Genomic DNA, 9,178 nt, shown 5'->3' on the forward strand with positions numbered 1-9,178 from the left:
TTTAGTATTTTAGAGAACCTAATGGTTAATTTATTCCGAAACAACGCTATAAAAGAGCACATCTGCGATATTTGTTTAAGTAACAGAAAGTCCAACGAATTAGCATGCAATCGGTGATCATTAGCTAGCTAGCTTTTGGGTCAACTGTTGACCAACTGATTAATCACAAATTCAAATGACGACAACCGAAAGCTTTTTTTTTTTTTTTTTTTTTTTTTACACGGTGCTGTACATTAAATATACAAGACAATTCCTTCAAAAAGAATACCATATGAAATATCTTTTTGCATTGGTAGACGGCATACAGGAGGTGCTGAATTTCCATTTCCGTAACACAGGTTAGCGACTGCGTGGCGCTGACGACCCACAAGGACTCCATCGATTCTCCTTGGCCTGAACGCGGGAAAAATACCTCTGTGAACGCGTACGGCGCATCGGTGATGCTTAAGAAACACACCATCTGTCATTATTTTGAATCCATCCCACCGGAGTTGAAGATTGAGCTCGATCTTGCGTGTAGCGAGTGCTTACGCGAGTATTACGCACGATTAAACAAGACATTGTCGCAACAGCAATTAACGCCACGCACAGAAACGACGGCACGGGAACAGAAAACATTTTTGATATGATAGCTGCAATTTACAAGCTTACCGTGGCATGCAATCAAATTGTTGACAATACGAAAAGTCAAAGGTCACGGGATAGTGGCCAAAGTCATCAATAGACAACAAACACCGAATGGATGTCGTCAAAGTTGTCTATCCGGACGTTGCGGGACTGCTCGAATGACATCCAATAGTTGGACCTTTATTGGCGTCAAATTTCCGAGCCTTTAACTCCTTCACTACCATTGACGAGAATAGATGTCAAACATCACTTTGTGCTGGGCTGCCATTGACGAGAATTTACATCAAACATAACTTTGTACTGCGCTGGTAGTGAATAAGTTAAGTGCACCCTAAATTGAAAGCACTTGCCGCGTACAAAAAGATTATCATCACGAGCTCATCCCTGCCCTTCATTTTACAGTAATTGGCCATCTCCATAAAAAAAGGCATTTACACCATTCAAAGCCAAATAAAACGACTTTCCTGGATCCACCGGGTGATTCAATTGACAAGAGTGTTTTTTTTTTAATAGCAGATCTAGCAATAAATTGTACAAACACCTTCCGTCTCCCTCGATCAGATTGTTCAACAAGTCGAAAGACCTTTTCATTGCCACAGCGGAGGCTTGGCTGTTCATATCGCCGCCATCGCGGTATGCATCACTAGCTAATTTTCTTAAGGGAAGAAATCGGGCCTAACGGTGACCACAGCATAAATATTGACTGGACACCAGAGAAGAAATAATATCTGCTTAACACACTTCATCTGGTTTGAAGATGCACTTTGGAGTCCGCCGGGGACTCGACATTAGCAGTCCAGCTATGAGTTGGAAGCCTCGCTGGAGCGGGAGAATCGGAAACGCATTCACATCTCGTCCACGATGCCGTTTCTGGAGATAAAGAGTTGTTATGGGTAGGTTAAGAAATGCGGAAGATGTCAAAGCTCTTCTCAATAAGGAGGATGCGGTTGTTGAGCTAAATAGTTCCATGTCAATCCAGAAGAAGCTAAAGCGTGTCGTGGAGTCGGAATGTTTGAATGGGTTGAGAAAGGTGGAAGGAGGGCGTGAATGTTAATCTCTCTTAATATTCGAGCAATAGTAAAAGCGAAAGGAACAATAGAAGAATCTCCTGGATTGGATTCAATTCGAATGCTTTCAATCAGTCGAGAAAGAACTTTGGCTCGTAACGACACGCGCCGATTCTAACAGGCATTAATAGGAGCCATTTGTCATTTTGTCTTGCCGACACGGACCGTCCCGGTTGCCATCTGGAAGCCGTCAGCGCTACGACTGGTCGCTAACACGGGGGGGAGGTTAATGAAGCCTCCGCCCCCGAGTTATCTGACCCAACCTGAACGTTGAGGCCTCAAGCTGCTCGGAGACGGCCCCCGAAGGACTGGATCCATGACGGCTACGTACACGTCGGCAATAAAACGCACCTGCTACCTGGGCTCAGCTGTTGAGGCTATGCGGGAGGTACCCGCGCAGTACTCGCTCAAGAATTTATTCTGTATTTTTGACTTCAGGAAGGCTTGCATGTTCGATTGGTGGTCAGAACTGTTTCTGTAACTTTGGGCAAAGAGTCACAGGGGGCTCTGCATCGACAAGTTTCTTCGATAGACTGGTTGAAAGATCCAAACCTTTCGTCTCTGGCATTGATGTGCCGGGAGGAAGTCATTGGACATTTGGAGGCGGTCTTTCGAATAGCTACAGAACGTTTGGGTCACGTTAGCATTGGCGCTAATGCTCTCTCTTTCCTAAGAAGCTATCCACAGTTTCGTCAGACGAGCAAGTCGAAGTACGATTGTCTCAACTTGCCGGACGGCGAGGTCTTGATATCAATTCAAGTGGCGGCGTCTGGACTGTGGATTCATAATCCCACAAGAGCACTTAGGTAAACAGGTGTCCTTCTGTGCTTCCTGCCATTATTCCGAGAGCAAGCTAATCAATCTCGCTTCTCACAAAAGTGACTTTTCAGGATAGAACTTGATCCAAGGTGAGTCAAGGTAATGGGCCAAGCGAGCCATGCGCAAGTGGCTTAAATGAGTGTATTATCGCACCTGAAAATGAGGGCATTTTCTCAGGGAGTGAAAAGTCCCCACAAAGTGAAGTCATCACAGACAAATGGCTCACTACTTAGCGGGGAGGCGAGCTTTGTGGCAAGCTCAAGTGAAGGATTTGAGCTTCAAAGCCACCTTTTGCTTTCTACAGAGAGGAAACGCATTACAACAACAGTCGCCTCGACCCAGAGAGAAGACCGGAAAAATGACAAATCGTGACAAAACTATGCATTGATTGGATTTTGCTAATTAGCTCTTGGTTAAATGAATTAAGACAGCTTGCTCTCGCAGTAAAGCAACGTGTGTACAGATGCAACCCCCAGATTCAGATTCATTTATGGAATTGAAATGATATAATATTAATTATATAATCAAATAATTAGACAATATTTATATAATATATTGTAAATAATATTATATTATATATATTATATATACCGTTTTTTTTCCATGTATAATGCGCCCCCATGTATAATACGCACCCTAAAAATGGCATGTTGATGCTGGAAAAAAGCCTGTACCCATGTATAATACGCACCCAAATTTTGACTCCTACTTAAGTCGGTTAACGTAAAATTATTTCAGAAAAAAGATCTTTGGGAACAACCGGATGTTATTCTGCCGGTCAGTATCACTGCGCATGCGCTAGCAAACTCGATAGCGAAGAAATGTTTCGGATTTGTGTAGGGTACATTGTGACAGCAAACGAGCAGGTGATCGAGCAAGCGTCTGATACAAGAGCATTGTGTTCGTATGGAGCGTGTTTGAAGTGAACAGCAGAGAAGAAAGCCCATCTGTAATGGCGGCCTCCATATCATATCCGGATTTAAAAAAAATAATAAATAAATTGTACCCATGTATAATGCGCACCCCAGATTTTAGGACAATAAATTAGTTAAATTTTGCACATTATACATGGAAAAAAACGGTATATTATAATAATAATAATAATTCTACCAATACAAAGAAAAAAAAATAAGCCCAGGGAAACAATATTCAAGCCTTTGGTAGAGTCAAGTCAAGTTTATTTGTATAGCCCTAAATCACAAGCAGTCTCAAAGGGCTTCACATAGACAAAAATTATTCTCAAAGCATCCCCTGATCTTAAGCTCCCAAGCTAGAGAATTAAGACCATCTCTGAAAATTGATTTGAAAAATGATTTTCACTCCAAAGTCAACTGCGTGTTTGGGCCACAGGTGCGCCAAATCACCCATGACAGCAGTCTGGTATGAAAGTCCAAAGTTTGTGCATACAAGCAGTTTGGAGCTGTCAGCGGGGTCCCTCGGGGACACTTTCCGCTTGTCTTCCTCTCCTCTCGGTCGTTTCGCCCGTATGCCGCGCTCGGCATCTGACCCTGGCGCCGATGTGCACTTGGCTGCGCGTTGTCGTGTCTCTTTCATGTCACGTCGCCGCACATCACATGTACGTACGCCTCTCTGGCGTCAACACATAATCAGGTCAAGGTTTTTGAATGCGTCTTTGCGCTCTGGCGCCCGTCTGCACGCCTTTGAAGACGGAGCGGGGAGAAACATCAATGGGCTGACACTTGACACGGCCTTGCGAGTGCACACGTACTGTAAACACGAGTTTAACATTAAACTGGGTTTGAAGAGTGCAGGACTATTTGCAATTATGGACATGGAAGTATGAAATAGCCACCAGCACGCATTTCGTTCTTATCTGCCTCCTCGCCAGTCACCGCAGGTGTTCCACAGGGCTCCGTTGCGGAGCCCTTTCTATTCGTGTTCCTGCTTCCCCTTGGACTCACTTTCCATAAACTGAATAGAACTTTAACGGCATTTCAGGATTACGAACTCAATAACGTCTCACTTTCGCCGTCTTCTTCCTTCCGGAAACTGCAGAGCAATAAAACAGAAGCTCTTTTAAATTGCACCAAATCAACGTTATCCTAAGTCCTTCAATTTAATTGTCGGGGTGTCGCCCTCAAAAACATTTGTCTTTCCATTCCTTAAACACACTTGCCACATCCCCTGGACTAATCCGGGCGAATAGTTTGAGTTTTCATAAACATAGTAATAATAAACAATTTAACAGGCTCCAACAGCAATTATTGTTGCTTCATCAGCAAATGTGAATATAATTCTTCAAGGTACAAATGAGTGTCATCAGCTTTTAAAAATGGACTTGATACACTTAAGACTTATTTACGAGACACTTAACATTTGACCGCCATTTAAAATGACTATTTTGTCCTCGGCGGAGACGTTTTCTCACTTTCAAGTGTCATGATTTCCAAAAAGCAAGACATTCTTGACGACTAATGTTGTACAACGGCCGTCGCAGTACCATTCTTCAGACGCCTCACCTCCGTTCACCGCCATGCAATAATTGCCATCACACACGATTGGCAAAAAGTGACAAAACAGATCTCGATTTACCCCAAAACAACGCCGCGGTCGACATCATACAGCTTTGACTCCCTGAACACATGGTCGCCCCTCATCCTTCGTTTCATTTCCGCCGACTCTCTGATTTCCTCCCCGCGACTCCCTTTTGGGCGCCCTCCTCTTATTCCCCATTAAACAGGTCATTGTATTAACTGCAATCTACATAGGAAATGTAATTTACAAGAAATTCATTTCTAGCTTCCATTTGCGCACTTGCTCCCAGTGTTTAATATGTTTGGGAGGAACAATGCCATTGGTCACCATCTGGGTGAGTGGGGAAAGGCAAACCAAATGTATTAATTTCATGTTAATGGCATATGAGCTCGGCTGCGGGGGGAAAAGGAAAAAAAACGGAAAGCGAAATGCAACACGCCCCGGCAAACAAACTGGAGGAACACAGATGCAATATTAAACGTTGAAAGAGGCATGGCATTAAAATAAACACCACTTGAAAAAGCGAGGGAGGGGGGGAAAAAATGCGACAGACGCACAATGGCGATAATGGCGAGAGAGAAAGTCATTTTGGGTAAGCGAGCGTCATAAAACCTCAACCCCTACTTTAAAAATAAGTGCAGCTGGTTCGTAATTGCGCCACAGTCGCGCCGGGACAAAGTCCAAACGTACGACATATTTGACGAGGTGCGTTATTTGCGAGCGTGCATTTTTCTTTTTTTTTTATTGTGTCTGTTGCGTCGTGGGCAAAATAAGAGCACACCCTCCGCAGTATAATTGACATTTTACTGAATTTCCCAGGTACAAGATCACAAAGTAGACATTTTGGTACAGCTTGTCTTTCTTTCGACACAAACCGTGCATCCGCCCTCTAGTGGTAAACTCCGGAAACGACAAACACAGGCATCTCTGGAAGTCATATACCGTAATTTTCGGACTATAAGTCGCACCGGAGTATAAATCGCACCAGCCATAAAATGCCCAAAAAAGTGAAAAAAAACATATATGTATATAAGTCGCTCCTGTGTATAAATCACCCCCCCACCCAAACTATGAAAACAAACGCGATTTATAGTCCGAAAATTACGGTACATCGTATAGTATTCCCCAAGACTGACGAAGAAACAGAGGAAATGGAATCTTCTTTAACGCACCACAAAAATATGCCAACTGCGAAAACAAAATTGAAGATAAACAAGTCGTCGTCATGGCAACTAACAGGTGACTTTTCTTAGCTGCCGCTGCGACCGGGGTTTATTATCCATAGCAGCAAAGGTCACAATAACTGAGGCAGATTCTCCCTTCGGCCCGCAACGTCAGGCACAATTCGAGATCAGGTGAGCCATTTTATAATAAAATGAGGAACGTCGCCATCGTTTCCAATGTGACCTCCCGTTTGAAATTCACCCACACCACCAAAATAAATTTGCCTAAAATAAAATGCAACATAGCGAGCAACTTACCGTTTTTTTCCCAATGCAACCTGCCATCAAGAAATTCACTCGCACCACCAAAATTAATTTGCCTAAAAAAACGCAACATAGCGAGCGACTTACCGTTTTTTTTTTTTTCAATGCAACCTGGTGTCAAGAAATTCACTCAACACCACCGAAATAAATTAGCCTAAAAAAAATTTAGGCTAACGTAGCAAGCGGCTTACCGTTTTTTTCTTCAATACAACCTGCCGTCAAGAAATTCACACCGCCACAATGAATGCAACATAGCAAGCGACTTACCGTTTTTATTTTTTCTTCTTCATGATGTTATGTTTTGCCCAGTGTGAAAAATACAGTAATAGGAGCATCAAATTGGATTCTGCTAACCTTTGTACAGGCCCATTTAATACGCTGGGGGTGGCGCTTGTAAAGCTCCCTGTGACATAAGTAACTTTGGTGACTCGAGCTATTATCTTATAATTTTCCAGGTGAGACGACTTGATCTCAATTTTCGCCAAATACACCTCAATTAAATCGTGTATCGGCGTCTTCATTTTTACAGGCCCGGCTCATCAGTCTGGATTTACTTGAAGCTTCGGGGCAAGTTGTGGAGGGAGCGATTATGTCAAACGCAAAGGAGGATTTACTCACTTTGGTTTGTGCTTTATTGCTTTTTTTTTTCCCCCCACATCCCCGGTAGTAATTAAAGGCCGACATAGGGGGAGTTTGTGTAAAATGTCATTGGATCATTCTCGCAAACTGGATGGTGTTTGCGTACAATTCGGAACGACTTAATTACTTTCCATTGGAATAGAATGAAAGGCAAAGCGTCGGCGGAGTCATTGGCCTGCTCGCCGCTGACGGACATCGCTAATTATCCAGCCGGCCACGACGCCAAGAGGCTTTTTCGGAATTCATTCCCCTGCCCCGAGTGTGCGATTTGGTATTGGTCTCCTTGCCACGAGCGTGACCGTGCATATCTTGCAATTAGTGCTCAACCTGGATGAGGCCTTTTTTTTTTTTCTTCAATGAAAACTCAGACGTCAACCAGAACATAAAAAACACGGTTTAAGGAAGAAAAATAAACCAACTTACTATGACTTTCTTGGCTGTTGCGAAGGATTTGAAGGAAAAGGCCGCTCCGTGTCGTGCCCGACTTTTAGCCGTTGTCCTGCCAACGACAAAGTGCTCATCAAGCAGTGCTGCGACAAAAGTATCTCACAAATTTGTAATTTCTGGACTATAAACCGCACCAGCTAAAATTAGGGGAAAACTTTTTTTTTTTAATAATTAAACATAAGTTTTAATGTTCAATTACCATTTGTTAAGAGCCAAATCGACTGCCTTTAATTTAAAAGCGGCATTGTTGTCGCTAAGGCGTGTTAGCTTTGTCCAAGCTAGACAGCGAGCTAACTCTGAACTGATGCCGCTAGTCGTTTCGGTCGTTTTGTAGCTTGCCACCAATAAAAGAGTACAACTAGAAAAGATGAAATAAATGTTAGACATGTAGTTCCGTTTACATGAAAACAAGAAAATATAACATGGAACATACAAAGCGTCGCCTCCGTCGGAGTTTCTCCCAAATTTAACTCGGCGGGAATGCGGCTTTTTTTTCCTCAATTGCGCAACCCCTCCCCTCGCGCGCATCGTACGAGGCACAGACACTTCCTGGTTTACATCACTTCCGCCAAAATAAAGCATCGCTTCCGCCAAAATAAAGATATGTTAACAAAATAAGTGTATTAGTCATCACAAAAAAACTTTTTTTTTTTTTTTTCATGTCCTCAAACGCACAATGAAGACTTTGAAATGTACTTTTGTCCAACTGGATTCTATTTAACTCAAAATAAAAGCCTTCCAGGAGTCACGGCAAATGGAGGCTGACGTTCATAACTCGCTAGTTCTATAAAAAGTACTTTGAGACAAACAAAAGCCCCAGAGTGGCACTTCAGATGAAAAAAAAGAAATACTTTTCCCAAAGGACAAACCACAAAAACAGGTCAGCCATCAGAACCAGCGTTGATTTTATTCTTATGGTCACATTTCAAAGCTCTTCCGCGAGTTGCGCAGATTACAAACTCATGAGCTTTATCTGAAAAGATTCGAGCGAATGGATCACAGTGCCGTGCTGGAACCCAAAGTCGGTCTCGATATCCAGAGCCCAAAGATTTCAAGCTCTCGGCAAACAATCGAGCGCAGACCCATTGAGCGGTTTTGGATGATGGCGTGCAAAATCATCATTTGTGTGGAGGTGAATGTGACGACGACAAGCTCGTTGTCAGGAAGGCCCAGATGTTCAATGAGCCAAAGATTCAAAGGATGGCGGCCATCTGCTCTTTGGACGAGCAACAGCCAACAATGGCGGCAATTTGTTTGGCGCCTGCACTCGCATCAGCTTCCAAATTGGGCGCCGCGTGATTGGCCGCCGTCCGAGAATCTCTCCCAGATGAAAACTCCTCACCGGGAGAGGTCAAGTCCCTCCGTGCCGTCCGTCCCCGCACACCTGCCCTTCCATTCGTCCTTCCTCCCACTTGTCCACCCACGCACGCACCAGCCATCGCCACAATAGCGCCTCATTAGCGCCGAGCGGTGTTCAAACGGCTGCTTGCTTTCCGTCTTTCCCAAAGCAACCGATCCGAAGGTAGCAACAAAAATAGCCGGATAACCTATTTCTCTCGCTAACGTCTAATTGGCAGCCAATTTAGAGATCGTCTG

At 43.7% G+C, this 9,178-nt stretch overlaps 1 long non-coding RNA gene across 1 annotated transcript in view; it reads left to right on the forward strand.

Moving 5' to 3' along the window:
• LOC133157623 (uncharacterized) overlaps window positions 1–1,137 on the forward strand; it is a 66,662-nt gene extending 65,525 nt beyond the window's left edge. Inside the window, exon 3 of the long non-coding RNA XR_009715049.1 lies at window positions 339–1,137. This is a non-coding gene — a long non-coding RNA (uncharacterized LOC133157623). The remainder of the gene's footprint in view (window positions 1–338) is intronic.
• Window positions 1,138–9,178: the final 8,041 nt, after the last annotated feature.

Source organism: Syngnathus typhle, linkage group LG1 (genome assembly GCF_033458585.1).
Source record: "Syngnathus typhle isolate RoL2023-S1 ecotype Sweden linkage group LG1, RoL_Styp_1.0, whole genome shotgun sequence".
Lineage (NCBI taxonomy): Eukaryota > Metazoa > Chordata > Actinopteri > Syngnathiformes > Syngnathidae > Syngnathus > Syngnathus typhle.